Below are 20,158 nucleotides of genomic sequence, written 5' to 3' on the forward strand. Positions count from 1 at the left end.
GAACTTTACAAGTTTATAGCTCCACTACTATGGGACCTATCGTAGTCGGGTCAAGACATCACTGACAAACTAGTATGTGAACTAGCCAAATATCCATGTTTAAGAATTCTTTAGTACTTGCAGACCAATTTTTAGAGGTAGGTGGAGAGTGATCAACTACTCCCAAACAGCCTCTCTAAAAATGATTGTGCAAGTACCGGAGATTCTGAAAGATGGATAGTTCACATATTAGTTCCTCAGTGATGTCTTGACTCGACTACCATCAATCCTATAGTATGGGAACTATGGACCTTTTTAAAGTTCATTTTTTATTTTCTCGGAACCTTATAACTACGAGACTATGCACTTCCAACCACAGGTTCATATGAACATTTTTTTATTTTGATGTACGGAATCTATTCCAAAAATATTGTGACAGACTTTTGTAACACCCTGTATTTGAGATGAGTGATTTTTAGTTTTAACTAAGCAGTATGTAGTGGGTCAATCTATTATCCCTATAAAATTACTATGGAAGATACTCATCCTTGTCTTCACTTGAATTTCATTCCTGGCATCGAGGATATATATGAGACATAGATCTAAAACTTAATTTGTAACACGAGGTACATAGTCTTACCGAGAATTGAACCCATGTCTTCCGCTTCAAAAGTAAATTTTCTTTAGCCACAAGTAAACTTCTGATCATATAACTAAAAATACTGCGATGATTTAACACAATGTTATCGTATTTATTTGAAATCTTTTGAAGTAGAACAATGGAAAACCATTAAGTAATTTGTACATTTTAATGAAGAACTTTTAAAAATATGATTTTATATAATACACAAAAAAGGAAAGAACTTTCTTGGGGCAGAATAAAATTAAGAAATTGAACTAAGACTATAAAAGAATTAGGTGCCGTAAGAGGTCCTCAGTAATCCATTATAATCAATTGATCTCAATGCTTTTATAGACTATAAAAGCATTAGACGCTCTAAGTGATACTGTATAATTCATTATAATCAATCTATCCCAATGCTTTTATAAATAATAAAAGCATTAGGCGCTGTAAGTGGTTCTCTATGATCCATTATAACCAATCTATCCCACTGCTTTTATAGTCGTAGTCCTATTTCTTCATTTCACCCTACCAAAACATTTTTTTCCTTTTTTGTATATATATATTTACGAGAGCATTGTTTTCAAAAGTTTTTTCCACCATTATTATTATTATTTTTGTTACAACATCCATGTTTTCACATTCAATCTGTTCTTTTTACACAATATGGGATAAAATAGTTCACGAGCATCACCTGGATGTTATACTGTACATACCAACACCAGAGCATGTTTGGTTGCATAATCGAATAGGATACACTTATTAACTTGATTTTTGTAGGTAGTAAAGTGAAAATTACATTCAAATATCATATTGTTATCGGCCATTACGTCTGTACAAAGTTTTCAGAGTTCTAATTAATATGTAAGTGCGTGTTTTGAATCAAGCGAATATCTGAAGTAATGAAAACATTGTAAAAAAGAAGAAAAGAAAAGATTTAAACAAGCAGAATCAAACATAACACATAAGTGATCAATTCAGGCCTTAGAGAAAAACTGAAATTTACTATTGCTGGGTGTTGGCATACCAACCATACATCATTCATCTGAATGTGCGCCATCTCACCCGTTATAGCCTATCGTTAAATTGGCTGGTTTTGTTTTGTATTAAGTCTATGCATTATCTCTACAGTGGCGAACCAAAACCAAACCGAAGAAACACCCTGAATAGTTTGAGCCCTTGTTTACTGTAGATTCGGCTTAACTCACGCACAGCTTGTTATGTTAGTCTTCCCGTATCTCAAACAGCAAATGAAGCAATGAGGGAGGAGCTATTCTCTACATCTCCCCCTCCCCTCACTCTTCTGCCCTCCTACCAAGACAAGACAATCACCCTCCGTCTGATATTCAGCTTTGGCACGCGACCAGGCAATTTGAGAAAGAAAGAAAGAAAAACTATGAAAGCGAGAGAGGGATAAAGACAACGAAAAGAAGCCATACTTGGATGATCATCATCGTCTGTTGTTATTTTACTCAGTTCAATTTTCATATTTTTTTTGTCTTTGTTTGTCGTTGATTTTTTTATTATTATGGTTAGAACATCAGTCTTTTTTTTTTTTTTTGTAACTGGACTGACCACTATTTCTTTTTTATAGCTGCCTAAAAGCAAGAAATATAAACAATTATCGACGTAGGGGGGAAACAACTAGCTTGTAATCCCAGACATTATAGAGGATCGAATCTGGTTGGATTTTAGTATCGTGGGAAAGAATTTCTTGTGTTGTTAGCATATATACATACAGTACTAACAAAATATACGTATGAAATATTTTTCTTCCATCTCCTGCAATTGATTATTGAGGAGTTCATTTTACCAAAACTCGTTTATATGCTTATTTTGTCTGTTCGTGTGCGCATCAATGCGTCCTGGAGACAAAAATTGTGTCCGTTGTCCCTCCGTCCGGAAGACAAAAAATATCTGTTCGTTTGTCTCTCTGTCCAGGAGACAAAAACGTCTGTCAGTTTATACTTTCGTCTGGGAGACAAAAAATGTCTGTCAGTTTTGTTCCACCGTCCGGGAGATATAAACTGTCCGTTTGTTCATGTTCCTTCGTCCGGGAGAGAGAAAATATCTGTTCATTTTGTTCTTCCATCCGGGCGGGAGACGAAAAATGTTTGTCCACTTGTCGCTCCGCCCAAGAGATAAGAAATGCCTGTCTGTTTTTTCAATCCGTTCGAGACACAAAAAATGTGTCCGTTTTCTCCCTCCGTCCAGGAAACGAAAAATGTCCGTTTGTCCCTCCGTCTGAGCGACAAAAAAGTCTGTCCGTTTCTCTCTCTTCGCGAGACAAAAAATGTGTCCCTCTGTCTGGGAGGCAAAAATTTCTGTTTGTTTGTCTCGCCGTACGGGAGGCAAAAATGTTTGTCAGTATGTCCCTCCGTTTGGGAGACAAAAAAATGTCTGTTCGTTTATCCCTCCCTCCGGGAGACAAAAAATGTCTGTCCCTCTGTCTGGGAGACAAAAATGTCCATTTGTTTTGTCTCCATCCGGGAGGCAAAAAATGTTTGTCGGTATGTCCCTCCGTCCGGGAAACAAAAATGTCTGTCTGTCCCTTCTTTCGGGAGACAAAAAATGTATGTCCCTCTGTCTGAGAGATAAAAATGTCTATCTGTCTGTCTCGCCGTCCGAGAGGAAAAAAATGTTTGTCAGTATGTCCCTCCGTCCGGGAAGCAAAAATGTCTGTCAATTTGTCCCTCCGTCCGGGAAATAAAAATGTCTTTCCGTTTGTCCCTCCGTCCGGGAGACAAAAAATGTCTGTCCTTTTGTCCCACCGTCCGGAAGACAAAAATGTCTGTCTGTCTGTCTCTCTGTCTGGGAGACAAAAATATCTGTTTGTCCCTCAGAAGGAGGGACCATAAATATTTCAGGAACTACTTGATGGTCCAAGCGTGTTGATGGAGCTGACCCATCAACCTGAAGTAGTAAAAATTAACCATTTTCTATTTTAACGTTCATCACTATAGATGAAAAACGATAATAGGTTTACGATAATAAATGATAATAGCGAAATTCTATTTCCTGCAATCGATCAAGCACCACAAGAGTACATTTTACACCCATCTCCTCTAAACCGGAAATGATAAAAATTCACTTCAACTTCCGGTATCAACGTTGTTTTTCATAGATCAAAAAAGATTAGAGATAACTACAGTATTTTTTTTTTAAAAAAAAATCGGTTTAGCATTTTAAGATTATGTACTATCTTCTCTTTTATCACTTCATGCAAACCGGAAGTAGCAGAGATTGGCCATCTCCGGTTTGAATATTGATCATTGAAGAGTAGAAACGGTAATAGACAATTATATTCCATCTCCACTCTAATCTCTGAAAAGAACAATTTTAGATATTATTGAAAAGAGAAAGATAAACTGGTTGGGACATTGGCTAAGGAGGAACAGTATTATGAGGGACGTTTTTTTTTAGAGTAGATGGTGGCAGGAAAGAGAGTGAGGGGTCGAAGGAGGCTACAAGTAATAGACGATATCAAAACAGAGAAATGAAGACGTGAGGACGAAGAGGTTAGCGGAAGACCGTGGAGCATGGAAGCTTCTCAGTTGCAGCAAGTGACCTGCCAATAATGGCATAATGCCTTTAATGATGATGATAATGATATGTAAACAGAGCGTACTAAAATACTCATACACTTATTAGCAGAAGAATCAAGTGCATGCCGAGGAAAATATTGCTCAAGCAAGCGTAGTACTGGTATAGGCTTCTGAGGCATTAGGCCTACGATCATGTAGGCCTGTGTATGGTCCTCTGAAGAGCATAGTTGTATTTCTTAACTACCCTCTAAGTTTCTCTGTTCCTGTTCAGTTTGGAACAGATATTCATTTATGGGCACCTTTATTAATTTTTCTCTCGTGAGGGTCTCTCTCTCTCTCGTTTCGATACACGAAGAGAAATGTGGAGTTTACAGTGAGGGCGAGTGAGTATGAGTGTCTAATGAGTTCAAAAAACCGTTATCAAAATATATCACAAGAGCCAGTGCCATGCCGTGGAAAATTAGCACCCGGCACGAGAGTACGACGGCGCCCCCGTACATATGTGTGAGGTTGACAGACCAAGACCAGTCGAGAAGCGCCACTATAGTTGCGCGAAATGTAAGAAAATTTTGAAAAATGAACCCTGCTATTCCTTGATTTTGAGCACATTTTGTTTAATTTTTGCCCTTCATTTTATATATACATATATATCTTTTCTTTCATTCCCGAATTTTGTGCCCCCTTAGTTCGGCGCCCGGGGCCGTCGCCTCGCTCTCCCCACCAGCGCGGCACTGACGAGCGCGTAATATTCGATGTTGCACAGCTGTCTGACAAATATAGATAAGAGTCTGCTTTTATCCAATAACTTCAAAAAAAAAAAAAAAAAAAAATACTGTAATTGAACACAATAAAGGAATAATGCAGTATTTTCTTTTAACGATAGAAGATGACGCTTCTGTAACGATGAAGAAATGTCACGTATACACACCACATGAAGGAGTTTGGTTTATATGACGCGATATCTTATCAAATAATATTAAGCCGGAAGTGGTATTGGATTCCAACCACTACCGGTTTTAGTAGAGATATCAGAATGGATATGGAATACATTTTTCGGACGTAAAATAATATGTGAATCTTGTAAGAATTCTTCACCCTAATTACGTTATAAACACCTAATAAAATAAAATAAAATAAAAAGGCTGGGCCGCGCTGCCTTAAAATTTGCCGCCCAAAGGTGGATGCCTAGTTCGCCTATATAGACGAGAGACGGTCCAGTGTGTTGCATGTGTAGTACAATGCTAATTCAAACATGTTTCCATTTACCTTTAAACACAATTATTTTTATTTAAAGAAACCACATCAAGCTAATGAAAACCAACAATAAATGGGAAAAATCTTTTAATTGCTTTTTTCCCCTTTCTTTTCCAGCCATTATCGTCATGAGGCATCGCTGTACCTCTTTGAAGATGTTTTGATTGATTTCGCATCTTGTTAGGATCATAGGTATGTACCTTAATAATGTATTATCTACAGGGTGGTCTAAAAGCTTGAAAACACCCAAATAAACATGAAACAGTGTAGAAAATCTGAAATTAAAGTCTATTTTTATGTGTGATGTGAGAGAGGAGATAAACATGGGGACCAGGATAGATGAGTATCTCGGTGGTCATTTTGAAAGCCGCCATATTGGGTTAGAATCATAATTCTTACCATGATAACTAGTGTTTTAGATACGCAAATAAGGTTTTCCCCCCTCCACCTTGAGTCTCAAAGATTTTCTCGTCCTATTTTGTCAATTAATGTAGAAAACCTACACTGAGAAAAAAAAAAGTCGTATGTGGCGTGCGTGTATGTTACATGTGTAAACCATGTAGTTTCTGGACAACGTACAGCAAACGTATAACTGAAAAAGTATATTTTATACGTAATTTGCTTCCGTATAACTGTTCCGAATAAAAGTACTTTCCGTACGAACGAAAAAAAACTGTATATAGGCAGTCAGGATCTCATATATAAATGGACGTGTGTAACATAAAGCTGACGTATGTGGCATACGTCTACGTTTGTAATATCCGGAACACTGTTAATGTTGGATATCCTGCAACGGCATGGTATAACCTCTAAGGGCAGTACATATGTAAAATATGGATAAAGTATGCTCCGTACTGATTTCTGTAGTAAACATAAGGATACCGTATATTTGTACAATATACCGCTGTCCGGATAACGTTTTTTATAAGTATATTCCCTATTTTTTTCATTAATTTCATCTAAAAGTTACATAAATCTTTGCGTGTTAAGAGTGTGTGTTTGGAGAATTGGTAATGACTTCTGTAGTTTTAAAACGTTGATGAATGCTTTTCATTGTGTTCGTAGAATTATTTTATCTATAGTTTATATTAGGGATGGCCAAAATGTTCCGGATTCCGGAAATTTCATTTTCCGGAATCGGAAAATTTACTTTCCGGAATTCGGAAAAATTCCGGATTTCGGAAAAAATCAGGAATTCAGAAAAATTCCGACATTCGGAAAAATCCGGAATTTAGAAAAAATCCGGAATTTTTCCGAAATCCGGAATTTTCCGATTTTACTTTCCGGATTCCGGAAAGTAAAAATTCCGGAACTGGTCATCCCTAATATATATTATGGGTCATGTTGAGTACTAATACACTGAGATCTAACACTTGGTGAACTAGTGTTCTTCATGAGACTCAAGAAATTTATTGTCTCGTCTCGAGCTTATAAAAAGAACTCTTCGTCTCGTTTTCGAGACTAGACGAGACGTTTCTCGTCTCGTAGACAACAGTAATAAAAGCTGTTGACGAGTTAAAAGGATTTGGCGTACTGTTTGTCAAAATGTTGGGCAACAATGTTTTGTAATAATAATAATAAGTATCCTTCGTGACGATGAGAGTATTTTGTGTGTGTGTTTATTCAGTAAATAAAAACTTGTTTTTGATCAGTGTGCTGGGCAAGAAAACTGATCGATTCGGTAGTTACTTAGTATAATGGAATGTTATTTATAGTTATTTTTGATATCTTGTATTTGCAAAGAAATATATAAGTATTGTAGTTTAGTATAAGTTTTAAATCAGGAAATATTTATTGGAATTACCAGCTAGCTTGTTTTTTGTGGTCCAGACCAAAAGACAGAGTAATAGGATTAAATTTTTATTGCACAACAGAAATTATACAGTTTTAACGCATTTTCTAATACTACGCCCTCTCAGAAATGCATCAATATAGTTATTTGTGGTCTGTCCTTATTCATAAAGAAAATATGGTCAGTTATCAACCAAACGTCCTTTATATATTTGTCCTGTCTGTCCGCCCGGAAGACAAAATAAAATCTCAGGAACTACTTGATGGAGTGATATTTAAACCGAGTTATCGTTATAAGAATAGATACCATATTCTCTTAAGGGTCTTCACACTACAGTGAAATTAAACTACCACTAATTTTAGACTTTTTCTGAAATATCGTCAAAACAAATGAAAATGTTCGAAAAGCAGAAACGTAGTGAAATAGACAATACTATTTTGCATGTTGATATCTTTACCACAATTCACCTATCTGCTTTTGGTATGCCACTATTTACAGAACCCGCAAAAAAATGCTAAATCTATCTACAATTGCAAATCGAAAGCTGACAGTTGAGTTATGATAACGGTATCACATGCAAAATCGTGTTGTCTAGTTCACTATGTTTCTGCTTTTCGAATATTTTTATTTGTTTTGAAAATATTACAGAAAAAGTCTAAAATTAGCGGTAGTTTAATTTCGCTGTAGTGAAGACCCTTAATACTCTGTTCAAACCGGATTTAACAGATATTAATCACCTCTGGTTTCAAGTTGATTGCACGTCTTCTTTTACTCTTGTCTTTTTCGGCTTACGCAGGGTTGACCTTTTTGATGATTCGCTTGTATCTTACTCGGTCCCAGAGAGCACATTGCACAGAGACTAGATTTGGAGCTTCTTTTCTCTTAAAGGTGTCTTCAGAAAATAGTTTTTCGACTCGAAAAAGTAAGTAAGGCTAACACTCTCGCCTTTGGTGTGAATGGTCTCGGATTCGATTCTCGGTGGGGTTAGTTAGTCGAAAACGTGTAATAGTTTTTGCAGGCGAGCCATCCCGAGTGAGGTTTTTCCTGGGTTTTCCTCATGTACACCAGGCAAGAACCGTTATGATAATTAACATAATATTCTCAGGCCCCTTCCTTCCTTTCTTCCCCATCCCTTTCTTCGTTTCCAATTTCCCGGGCAGTGTGATCGATGATGCATGTCATCTCTCATATTTTGTGAAGCGGTAGTATGGCCATGGTTGTCGAAAACCCAAAAAATCTAACTTCCAATCCTAATCGAAAAAGTATATTATGTCTGATTGTATTAGAGAGGCCATTTCTCGTCTCATATTTTGTTACAAAAATGCGGTCGTGTCTTATCTTGTCGACATTACACAAGAGTCACATTTAATGATATAGTCTACATAAAATAAATTAAATATAAGTTGGGAGCAGTTGGTCAACTCTGGAGGTTGGAGAATGCAAAGGAACACTAGAAGTATGCCTGGAAGATACACTAAATGACATCTTGGCATTTGAAGGCGGCGCTCCAAGTTCTCTTTAAATGCTGCTAGCAAATGAGAGGCCAGCGGTATTGCCACGTTTATTTTGTACACATCCATGTCTATCCTGGGGCCGCGGTGGCTCAGTGGTAGAGCGTTCACCTCTGGTGCTTGGGGTCCCGGGTTCGATCCCAGCCCCCGCCAAGTGAACTTTGTGGTGGACAAACACCGTGTGCGTGGGTTTTCTCGGGGTTCTCCCGTTTCCTCCCACTTTCTTCATTCCACCATTTCATTCATTACTCATCATCACCGTCTCCTTTAGTCTAACCGGCATAACCGTGGGACGTAAAACTCAAAGATTTCATTTCATTTTCCATGTCTATCCTCTGCCACCTGATCACGCTGTAGTTCGTCTGCTTAGCCTGCATAGCCACTCCTGTTAGCACTTGGCAACATCGCCTCAAAGCTTGCATTTTATTCGTTTAGCTGAAATGCCAAGATGTTTGTCACAGGCTTTAATTGGTAAAGTCCGCAGCAAAAAACCTACAACATGAGCATGTAAGTTTATTGTGATACGCAGGGAATCAATATAACGTCTAAGTGACACGAATCACGCCAGGAAAAATCTCGGCGTCCTCCCCTTCACAGTTATTTTGGAGCAAAAGACTTCGTCGTTTCACAATAAACTTACATGCTCATGTTGCAGGTTTCTTTGCTTCGGACTGTACCTTGATTGATTCAGTTTTCTTCTTTGTCCGACGATATGAATCTCCAATTAATTTTCATATAATTTACAAGTTAGAATATTATTACACTATAACTAAAAATGAGCCATATTTCTCATTTGACATGATGTATAGGAACACTGTATTTGAAAATGTTTTTGTAAAGTATTTTTATATTTTGCTTTAGATGAACTAAGAGAAACGGTGGTGGACTATATACAAGGATAGCGTGATGAGAAATAAAAAGCATTAGCTAATGTTCTGAAAAATCTCGAACAGAAATGCATTAGATTTCTTCTACTTTTTCCGCCATGATAAAAGTGAAGTTGTTCTCGTGCTACATTATGCATACATGTCGTGATAATTTAACGTTTACAAATTTCTGGACTTAAAAAAAAAAAAAAAAAAAAAAAAAACGTGCACATGAACGAAACTCTTCTTTAAAAAAAGGTCTGTTTAGTGACTTTTCTTCCCAGGTTCTGTCGTCAAGGTCTTTCTTTCGTCTTTTGTGGTTTTTCCACTTATTTTTTTTAACCTAGACTAACAGCCCTCCAATGCAATCAGTAGAATCTAATCTCCGAAAAAGATCTCAAGTTGAATATTTTTGAAAAGTTAGTGCTTGACTTTCGCTTTAAGCAAACGTCTATTTGAACTAGTGACGATAGATACTCAATCCACTTTTTTTTTTTTTTTTTTTTTTTTTTTTTTTTTTTTTTTTTTTTGCTCAAGAATTATATTCCGGAAGAGGTATAAACTGGCCTTTATACAATAAATAAACAAATAAAAATAAGAATGAAAAGGAATAAAATATAACGTACAGGCCACTGCACTAGACTATCGTTTCTCAACCGCTATGTCGTGACACATTGGTGTGTCGTGAGATTTTTATTGACTTCTAACATCTTCCGCAAAGAAATTATCTTTAGAGAAAAATAAAACTTATCGCCAATCGACTTAATTTCACATTTGTCTTCCAAATTTAATGCTGGAAAACTTGCTTTTAACGCTGTTCACCAATCAAAACTAAATATAAGGATATCGCGAATAGAGCCATATCTGTGTTACTTCCATTCCCAACATCCTACTTGTGAGAGTCTGGATTCTCTACATTGAAGAACATAAAATTTGACTACAGGTCTCACCTCCTTGACGTGGACGCCGAGATGAGAGTGTCTCTCTCACGAGTTCGTCAACGCATAGATATTAAGGGTGGGCACATTTTTCGAAAAATGCTTTTTGGAAAACGAAAAACAATTTTTTTTTTCGAAAACACGAAAAACCATTTTTTTTTTCGAAAAACGAATTTTCCGAAAATCGGAAAACAGATTTTTCGAAAAAGGTCATCCCTAATAGATATGCTTTGCAAAATCCGCCAGGGGCAAATATCTCAGTAGTTTTAAGTTTGATGTCTTTTTTATATTTCTGATGGTAATATTTCTTTCTCATATTCCTGCTAAAGAGACACAAGTTTCTTTATGTTAATGTTTCTATTCAAGAGTCTTACATAATTTGCTAGTGAGATTTGTATCTCATAGTCGTTCTGTAATAATGATAAAATATGTAATTACTTTTATGTATTTTTTTTTTTTTTTTTTTTTTTTTTTTTTTTGCATCTAGGGGGAAAAATCACATGTAAACGTATCCCGAAAGTTTAAAACGTACTTTAGTGTGCCCCGAAATGAATGAAAAAAAAAAAGTTGAAAAACGCTGTACTAGACTGTCTCACTCCCATCTCTTAAGTTAGATTATCTCATTTTATAGTGCAGTTATTACTGAAGCATTTGTGAAATTCAAACAAAATTACCTGTCATTTTTTTAGAAAATCTTCCAAATACAAAATCACCTATAAAAGTAAACTATTCCGTGATATATATCCGTGAGGAAAAATGTTTCTCTCATATTGTAGGGCTGCAAATTAAACATTTATTTATGAAATACTAGCATAATACTCGTTCTTCGCACGGGGAGAATACGTTTCATTTTGTACATAAAAAGGTGAATTTGGATTCAAACGGCATCGGAAGTGCCACTGTACATCTCAGCGACCCCGAAATATATATCCCTCCCCTTCCCTAAGTTGCACCGTCAAAGTGAAATGATAAAATCTCAGGCCTGAACCTCATGTATGTTGAAAATTTGATCGAGATCGTTCGGGTGGTTCAAGCGATGCGAAGCCACAAACATAATGACTTTCGTTTTTATAGATAGATGAACAAAATCATCCAAGTCATTATTGAGAAAATTGTCCGAAAAGAACTCATTCCTAATAGTGAACTTCCTCTTCCGGATTTTTTAAAAAGACATATTGTATTACAGATATAGAGTATTTAATAAAATGTAAACAAATCTACATAAAATTATTTAGTCTAATATTGATTTATGAAATCTAATTAAAATCGTTAAATCTGTTTTTGAGAAATTCACAATTTTTATTTTCACCCTCCAGTATACTGACCTTATTTTGGCGGATAGAAAGATAGATCAGTTACCTTCTGGAGAATCTTATATAAAAATCCGTAAGTTTAAAATTTGGTTCGGTTGAGGCCCGTAGCTAGGGATGACCTAAACCTCTCTGCAATTACATTCAGCACCCCCACAAACTTTAAAGCTGTTTAATGGTATTTATATATGAATGTAAAGTGAACTCAAGTTAGCTCTCCAAACATTATGGCTCCTTTTCACTCCCACTCTGTCTTAATGTTTTAGCGATAGGCCTGGTTCAGGCATGTTGAATGGATTGCCTCTGTGTACCAGGCGCACACCCAGATATTTTTGTTGGGGGAGGGGTCCAAGTTTTGGATCCACTACGTCTATATGGTATTGAACGGTTATTATTCTGTACCCGATACGTACTTGTAAAATCCTTCCAGCTATATTTTCAGAAAAAGAAAGAATTAGATCGCTTTTATGAGAGAAAGTGTACAAATGAAGTGTAAAATCAAATGTTCATGCAACATCAATCATTTCCCCTGATAAAGAAGTATAGTTTTGTTAAGAAACTATACAAATATATGTTGAATTAGGAAGTTTTCATGGGGAGAAGAGGAGGGTCTGAACCCGGTGGGTGCACCCACCTGGTGTGCGCGCATTCTAGAATAGAGGGACAGACATTCAAAATCCATTTTTCGCCATGTAAGGGTTTTGAAATATGTAAGTTCGTTAAAATCTTGAATTCAATTTTCTTCACAATTACTTTTTTTTTTTTACACATAGTATCACCGCTCGAAAGCTAATAAACAGTTGATTACAAAACGTTTGCAGTAGGTCATTCAAGTAAATGAGTATAAAATCCATATTCTCATGATAGAAAAGGGCTCTATAACGTGTTTATCACCATTGGTCTTAAGATCTTTGAAAAGAGGTGCATCAACAGAGAGGTCCACAGGGTCTGGACCCCCCAGAATTTCGCAGCTCAACATACGTTTGTATTAATACATTTTTTTTTTTTTAAAAAAAAGTAAAATTATACTTCTTTAACAGGGAAATTTTTGATGTGGCATGAACATTTGATCTGTACTCTTTCTCTTATAAAAAACATCTAGCTTTATAGTTTTATTTCCCTGAAAATATAAGTGGAAATATTTTGAATTAGTAATCGTCTTTCTGGATGCAGAATAATACCCGTTCAATACTACACAAACGTACACTGAGAAAAATCCGTTCTTCTGACAGCGGTATATTGTACAAATGTACGGAATCCTCTTGCTTGCTACACAAATCAGTACGGAGCATGCGTTATCCATATGCTACATACGCACTGCCCTTAGGTGTTACATCATGCCATTGCAGGATGTCTGACATCTAACAGTTTTCCGTATATTACATACATATATGTATGTTACCTTCGTCAGTTATGTTTTATACGTCCATTTGTATGTGAAATCCTGACCGCCTATATTGTTTCATATGGAAAGTACGTATAAATGGAACACTTATACGGAAAGTATTATAAAACATGCGTTTTCAGTTCTGCTGTACGTTAAGTCCAAAAACTACAGGAATTACGCAGTAGGTCATTCAAGGTCATGTAACCTACCCTTTTAAGTACGCCACCTACAATTTGTTTTTCTCCGTGTAGTGGCTTGTACTATTGGACCCATCCAAAGATTGGACACCTCCCAATAAAAATTTGTGGGTGCGCGCCTGCCTTAAAAGAGGTTTTCTTCCAGAATTAACCTAAAACCAAACCCCTGAAACTTTCTCATATGCACAAAAGCATTATTTTAGACACCATGGGATCATGGTGGCTCAGTGGTAGAGCGCTCACCTCTGGCGCGTGGTTGGTCAGCTCCCGCCAAGTGGGCTTAGTAGTAAACAAAACCCGTGTGCGTAAATTTTCTTGGGGTTCTCGAGTTTTCTCCCTTTTACCGTCATTCCACACTATTCATCTCAACAGCACAGTCTCCCTTAGCCTTATTGCGTAAACGTGGGACGTTAAACTAAAGAAGACAAGTTAAGCCGGACGTCCTTGACTTATATAACCATAGGTAGATCCAGAAGGGAGCGTAGGGATCATTTGTCCCCCCCGGCAGCACAGGGACCAGTGCTGCAAAGTCCCGGTGAGAGAGAAAACTGAGAATGTTTCACTGCACCTCCCCGGAAAACATTTTGAATCCGCCCCTGTCTATAATCTTGGTCAGAACGAGGACATTGAACTCAACTGAAAAAATTTTAACAAAAATAGAAAATGTAGTTTATGAAGAAACTTTTCAAATTTATTTTTGCGTGTATTTCTATTTATTTTTATGTAACAATGTTTAGTTTTAAGTGCTTAGTTTGGTAAATTTTGCATTGCAACGGGCCGCAGAAAGTAAATAAATAAATCTATATCTGTAACGCTTTAATGAAGAAGAAACCAATAGTGTGGAGATTGGAAGAGCAGTCATACAAGGATGTGTAGTATGTCACCCCAATTATTCAACATTTACACTGAATGTTTAATGAAGGAAGCATTAATAGGAATTGGAGATTTCAAAATTAGAGGGCAGATCATTAACAAGATCAGGTATGCAGATGATACGGTTATTATGACTAGAATCGAAGGAGGACTACAGAAAATGATTGACGAAACAGTTGACACTGGAAAACTATATGGAATGGAAATCAGCATCGAAAAATCGAGTCATGAAAATATCCCGTGGAAATACGCCCGTATGGGTCAGAGTAGAACAAAGAGTGCTTGAAGAGGCCGATCATTTCAAATATTTGGGTAGTATTTTGACAAAAGACGTGTACTGCACCAGATATATCAAGTCGAGAATTGCCATAGCCAAAGAAGCATTCAACAAGAAAAGTCACTCTTAACTAGGAGCCTTAATAGTGGACTAAGGAAGAAATTTGTCAATTGCTATATATGGAGTATTGGGCTTTATAGTTCAGAGACTTGAACATCAAGGAAGTCAGAGAATAAATATTTAGAAAGCTTTGGAATATGGTGTTGAAGGAAGACGGATGAGATAAAATGCACAGAAATTAGTAACAAACGAAGATGTTTTAAAACAGATAGGAGAGAAAAGGATACTTCTAGCCACCATCCTTCGTAGAAAGACCAGTGGAATGGACACATCTTGCGAAAAAAAAAAAAAGTTTTCTTCATACCGGTATAGAAAGAAAGATGGAAGGAAAGCGAGGAATAATAATAATAACACAAGTGATCGATTATTTGAAAAATAGAAGAAAATATTGGGAATTAAAAGAGGAACCTGAAAATCGAGGAACATGGAAGAAACATTTCCAGGTCCAAACAGAAAATTAAGAAGGGGAAAAAAAAACTAGTCCCAGGACCTGCAAGGGCAGAATACTTAATAATAAAGTTTGAATAGAACACAACACAGAGCGCCCTCTGTAGCGAAGAAAGGCAGTTCATAAAATATTCAGACCAGAACTACTACAGTAATATAGTAAAGAAGCAAAATGAATGAACATTTGCATAAGAAAATGATCCTACATTCATCTAAATATCCATCAACATATATAAATCTATCTAGATTAGTAGTAATTTAGGTCAGTATTATACGGAATAATAAATAATCACTTAAGAATAGTTTTAAAAATAAGAAAGAAAAGACCATTTGTTTTACGAGCATTTACTTGTGCACATTTTATGATCCTAAGATACAAAAAAACTTGTCATGATTATTGTGTTAATCGTATGAAAAAAAGAGCAATGTTTATAGTATATTTAATTTTAATACATTTGATGTCTCGGAGCTATTTAAATAAACATGTGCGTATAGCTAGCTGCTGCACGTGCGTAACTCTCATTTAGTTATGCATTATGGCCATTTCTGAAGTAGTGCATGATTTGTTTGTAATTACAAATTAGTTAATTAAACGAGATTTTCAAGCCTTCTTTTTTTTTAATTATTAATTCAATTGACACAGTGACTATTATTAACACATTTAGGATTCCCACATCACATTTGGATATGTTTTTATCAGTATTTTTAGTTAGATCGAAAGAGTGTGTGCATCTGTTAAGGTGATATAGTTGTCTTGATTTTGATTTTTTTATCGTCAATAGATGTCACCGTACGTGATTAGAATACTTTGTCGCATTTTAAGGGAGTTTTATTTTCGCGAGTGACTCTAGTGATAGCTTTTTTTTTATTATTATTATTTGTTTCTGTGCTATCGTAGTGGTGTGCAAGATAGTTTTATCTTCCAAAATGCGATTTTTTAAAGTAAGTAATTTCTTTCAATTTTTAAGCACCTTTTCTTCATAGTATAAGTAGATTGTCTTATTTTAAAACCACATTTGTAAGTACGGACCTACATATAGGCCTATACGAAATGTTACGATTAGAGAAACATTGGTGATCCCAATTATAATATTTTTCAAATTTATAAATCCATTCACCGTTTGTCCTTTAATTTATATATCTTTTGTGTAATGAACAGACGTATTAATTTGACTTTTCTGACGTTTCGTACTTATCAAATTGAGTTGAGTTGATTTTGATTTTAACGTCCCTTTCAACAGCAAGTCTATATGAGACGGGACAGGACGTACTGATTAACGTAGAATCCCAACCACATGAACTCCGGGAATCGAATCCGGGTTTCCCACGTCAAAGGCGCTTACGCTAAACGTTTAGCCACGAAGGAGCTTCACTTATCAAGTAAATCCATATGTAATTGGATAGTTGCATTAAAAATCTTTCAGTTTGATATCTCATTATGCCCCTTAGGCTAAATGATACGATGTTAAGGCAAGGGAATGATGATGGACGAATTGGTGGAATCAGAAAGTGGGAGGAAACGGGAGTACGGTACCCCGAGAAAACTCGCGGACCCGATGTTGTCCACCACAAACTTACTTGGCCGGAAATCGAACCAGAAACCTCATGCACCAGAGGTAAACGCTCTACCACTGAGCCACCGTATCCTACCTGATAATTGTAATAGATGGTCATCTTATGTACGTGCTCGATTTACGTCACAATATCATTACTCTACCATCATTCAATCGTATTTTTCTTTTAATAATAATAATAATAATTTCTGCCGAATCACAGAACGAAGGTTACATCCACTTTAACAGCTCTTTTCGTGTTCTTATCCTTGATGTAGGGCAATTGTATCTGAAAAGTTCCCTCGCGGCTATGTGACTAACGTACTCGCCTTTGGTGAAGATGACCTGGGTTCCGTTACTGGTGGAGCTTGTATGTTTTGGATCCCACTCTAAACTTAGGCCCCATCTCATATAGCCTCGGTCCTGAAAGGATCGATCAACTCCAATCTGACCAACCAGACAACTGTATCTGACTAGGAGCATGAACGATGGTGCTTCCTTTGTTACTCCTCTTGAAGTTATTACATCCATCATTACATTGAATACACATGAGTTTCATTTAACTGTGGCGGTATTACAGTAGACTCCCAAACTTTGGTGATTCAATAGCGAAACCGGAAGTAATACCTGTACTTCTATCCGTTTCAATAGAACGATAAAAAATGAGATGGGATCTACACTTGGGACATTAAATCTATGTCAAAAACAGCTTTTTGTTATTTGTAACCACTTTCGCTAAATTGAAGTCTAATATTGAAACTGGAAATGGTTCAACTTACCACCTTTGGTTTTAATAGAGGAATAAGAGCGAGGGTGGAATTTATTCTTAGAACGTGCAGTCCATATATGAAAATCTTTCTCACTAACTCTTATTCTTTGTGTTCTATTACGGATTCAGTACTGAAACCGGAAGTGGTTGGTTAAATTCACCATTTTTCCCGTTTTTAACACTGTGATTTAACCTTCCCTTGGAATGCTGAATCTGTATATTAGAAAAAAAAAAAAGTATCTTGCTGCATTGTACCCTTTTGCCTCTTTGGGGAAGAATATTTAATTCAAGAATGATGCTGGTTTCAGTAGAGCAGTAAGTGTAGGAATTAAAAAAAAAAAAGAGAATGTTTCTCGAAGTCTGATTTTCTATCAAAGAAGAACCGTTTCTTGCTATCCGTTACCGATTTTGATATAAGGCGATTACAACTAGTGTTGCTGACGAAACGAGACAAGAAATAAAGTTTTCTCGTCTCATCATAATTTTCGGTACCTCCTTTTTTCCTCTTGTTTCCTCAAATTTAATGTACACTCATGTCCAAAATTATTGTCGCATGTCTATAAATATGTTGTTGTAAGAATATAATCTGATAACGAATTCGTCCAGTATTTCTTATAATGTTAGTATGTGTATAATCGGCAAAGACATGTATATGGCAAATTTCATGTCAAAAGAGCAGTAAATAAGAACAATAAAACGAAAATAAAATTTTCTTGTCCATTTAGCAACATTTTGTTTTACTCATTCTAATTTTCGTATTTATAATTAATTTCCTATAAATTTTATCAGAAATATAAATTTCCCGATTATATACATAGTATCAGTATTAAAAGTACCCTGCAAAATTTTTATCAAATAATATTCTTACAAGAAGACAACTATAGATATGCGACAATCATTTTGGACATGAGTGTACAGAATTTATGTCCGGATTTTCTTGATAATTTAATCTACAAGTTATCAGAATCCTTCCGTGTCACGAAAGGTCCTCGAAGGAAGTAATATAAGAAGTTTTAAACAGTAAAAGTTTTAAACTTCAAACAATATACTATTTGTTATAGAAACATATTTTTAATGATTTTTCGCATCTTTGCACGTTGAAACACGAACGTTAATTGATTGTGTTCTTACAATCATTTTACCATTTTATAGTTTCTTTTTACTATTAATCGTGTAACACTAAAACAATGCTTGACATGTAAACCTTGGGTGAACTAGTAGAGTTGCTCGCGAAACTCGAGAAATTTCTTGTTTCACCTCGTCTCGATTCTCGTATCGAAAACGAGACGAGAGTTGTAATGTTTGTCTCGTCTCGTCTCAAAATTTGAAAATACGTTTCTCGTCTCGTGGATTTCTACCACTTCCGGTTTGAATAGATGAATTATGGCGTAGATATGACTATTTCTTATGACGCTTTTCCTTACACAATTTTCAACGAATTTAAAGAGTTAGATACAAAATTCTGCTGTGTGTGTGTGTTTGTCTGTCTGTCTGTCTGTCTGTCTGTTATTTGTGAATTTGTCAATTCTGAGGCCTCTATTTGATAGAGCCTCAAAAATTATCTTAAAGAAGTAATGGAATTTTTCGCGTCATTCTTACCGTTCCCGAGATATTGGCCAAAAAAAAGTCCCAACTACGAGAGATTTAAGGAGCCATATCTCGCGAACAGTAAGTCATAGAGAGATGATATTAGTGTTGATCAATACCAATATTAATTCAATACCAACACGAGTTATTGACTCAATTATTGCATCATTAGTTGTTCATTCAATAATTATTGCTTCATTAGTTACTTCAATTTAAACTTCTAAATAACATTACATATTTTTGCATTTAATTAATTGCCTTTAATTTGTATTATTTTTTCTAATTATTTTATTAAATTATAATTCATATTAATATAATTATCTATATTGTATTATCTATTGAATTTAAGCAAATAAATTTAATATACAATTTCATATAAATTTCGAAAAAAAAAAATCTTAAGTTCGTCCTGGCAATGCTCGTGGAGCATTCCCAAGCGGTTTGTTCTGATTCTGTGAATAAACAGACGGTAATTGTCCGTTTTATTCATGTTAATACTTCCTTCGATTGTACTCACGCAAAACATAATTAGCTCTAAGACCTGCTGTAGGCTTATTTTTGCTCTTCAGTCTTTTGACTCTCCTACATTGCTCTATTAATTGTAGCACTACTTTAATGTTTAGGAAATCAATAAATGAAAATACAATAAGACTAGCAACGACTAAACATGTATCACTCTCCCATACACTCGGGCAAACCAACCATAACTTCCCCCTCTATGTAACATCTGTTCCAACCCATAATCGAACCTTGGATTACCTGATATATTCTCTCCCAAGTAACATCATTTTGAAACTATGGCGGAATCTCAAAAGGTAAACTCTCATCCATTATATTTTGAAACTTGCAGTCTCAGATGATGGAAATGCAAGTACCAACTTTAATAATAATAATAATAATAATGTTTTCTGTTTTTACACATGAGATCAGTATAATACAGTCAAAAATACATTGTTTCAAGTTTCAGCTTTATGTACAAATCAATGACTTTTTTTTCTGTTTTTCTCATTTTATATGAATCGTTCGTGTCACCTAAAGTTGAATATACTTTGGCTGTTGGTTTTTCTTGGTACGTGACAATTTATTCAACGCTTCCCAAGATCAATAATGTCCTATTCAGTTCCCTTACCC

At 35.7% G+C, this 20,158-nt stretch overlaps 1 protein-coding gene across 2 annotated transcripts in view; it reads left to right on the plus strand.

Moving 5' to 3' along the window:
• Positions 1–20,158, plus strand: part of LOC145693605 (transcription factor GATA-4-like) — a 313,925-nt gene that overhangs the window by 141,435 nt on the left and 152,332 nt on the right. The window contains exon 2 of one of the 2 annotated variants that reach the window (XM_081769743.1): positions 5,518–5,592. The exons of the other annotated variant lie outside the window; for it this stretch is intronic. The gene's annotated coding sequence lies outside the window, so the exon portion shown is untranslated. The remainder of the gene's footprint in view (positions 1–5,517; positions 5,593–20,158) is intronic. 2 annotated transcript variants of the gene reach the window in all.

Source organism: Thermobia domestica, chromosome 8, assembly GCF_964235325.1.
Source record: "Thermobia domestica chromosome 8, izTheDome1.hap1.1, whole genome shotgun sequence".
NCBI classification, from domain to species: domain Eukaryota; kingdom Metazoa; phylum Arthropoda; class Insecta; order Zygentoma; family Lepismatidae; genus Thermobia; species Thermobia domestica.